Source organism: Lipotes vexillifer, unplaced genomic scaffold (assembly GCF_000442215.2).
Source record: "Lipotes vexillifer unplaced genomic scaffold, Lipotes_vexillifer_v1.1 scaffold488, whole genome shotgun sequence".
NCBI classification, from domain to species: domain Eukaryota; kingdom Metazoa; phylum Chordata; class Mammalia; order Artiodactyla; family Lipotidae; genus Lipotes; species Lipotes vexillifer.
In genome coordinates, this window is record NW_006792288.1 from 497730 (window position 1) to 499268 (window position 1539).

The following is a 1539-nucleotide window of genomic DNA, read 5'->3' on the forward strand; positions in this document are numbered from 1 at the left end:
CTGAGCTTCAGAAACCTTAACACAGACAATACCAATAACAGACTTGGCATATGATTAAAACACAGCAGCCATTGCTTATTTCCAATGGGAAGATTATAGTCTTAAACTTGTGTAAGGATGAGAAAGCATTATGAATATACAGAAACATAGATTGGAGGTACTTGCGACATAGCAAGCCCAGGGCTAGCACGTGTGCTAGGACTATTAGAGCTGTCAACACACTCATTCCACTGATCTGACTGCTTTTCTCTTTCATTTCCTATTAAATCTTTATTGAAGAAGAGAAAAGGTTGATGAAGAAACCTGATTTGGAGCCATATGTAAAGGTCTTTTTTTTTTTTTTAAAGAAGATGTTGGGGGTAGGAGTTTATTAATAATTAATTTATTTTTGCTGTGTTGGGTCTTCGTTTCCGGGTGAGGGCTTTCTCTAGTTGTGGCAAGTGAGGGCCACTCTTCATTGCAGTGCACGGGCCTCTCACTATTGCAGTCTCTCTTGTTGCGAAGCACAGGCTCCAGACACGCAGGCTCAGTAGTTGTGGCTCATGGGCCTAGTTGCTCCGTGTCATGTGGGATCCTCCCAGACAAGGACTCAAACCTGTGTTCCCTGCATTAGCAGGCAGATTCTCAACCACTGTGCCACCAGGGAAGTCCTGTAAAGGTCTTTTGAGGGAGGAGATTCTAATTGGGGATCACCAGTGGTATTGTTTGTATTTCATGAATTTTTTAATATTTTCTAGAAATTTTATTTATTTTTTTTTGATATTTACTTTATTGAAGTATAGTTAATTTACAATGTTGTGTTAATTTCTTTAATTTTTTTTTTATTGTGGTAAAAGTCACATCATATAAAACATGCTATTTTAACCATATTTAACTGTACAGTACAGGGGCAGTGAGTACATTCACATTGTTGTGCAACTCTCACTATCATCCATCTCCTGAATTTTTCACCTTCCTAAACTGAAACTCTGTCTTCTTTAAACATGAACTCCCCATTCCCCCTCCCCGCTCCCCCCACCCCCCAGCCCCTGGCATTTACCAATATAGTTTCTGACTCTATGAATTTGACTATTCTATGTACCTTGACTATTCTATGTACCTGGTATGAATGGAATCAAACAGTATTTGTTGGCACCTAATGTAATACAGGGAGGAAAAATAGAAAGAAGGTACAGTCTGTTTTCAGGACATATATTAAATTAACCTTAAAAGTGTGTCAATTTCTGCTGTACAGCAAAGTGATTCAATTGTACATATATATACATTTTTTTCATATTCTTTTCCATTATGATTTAGCACAGGATATTAAATACTTTCCTGTGCTATCCAGTAGGACCTTGTTGTTTATCCATTCTATATATAATTCTTTGCATCTGTTAATCTCAAACTCCCAGTCCATCCCTTTCCCACCCTCCCTCCCCCTTGGCCACCACAAATCTGTTCTCTATGTCTGTGAGTCTGTTTCTGTTTTGTAGATAAGTTCATCTGTGTCATATTTTAGATTCCACATAAAAGTGATATCACAAGGTGGAGATAGGG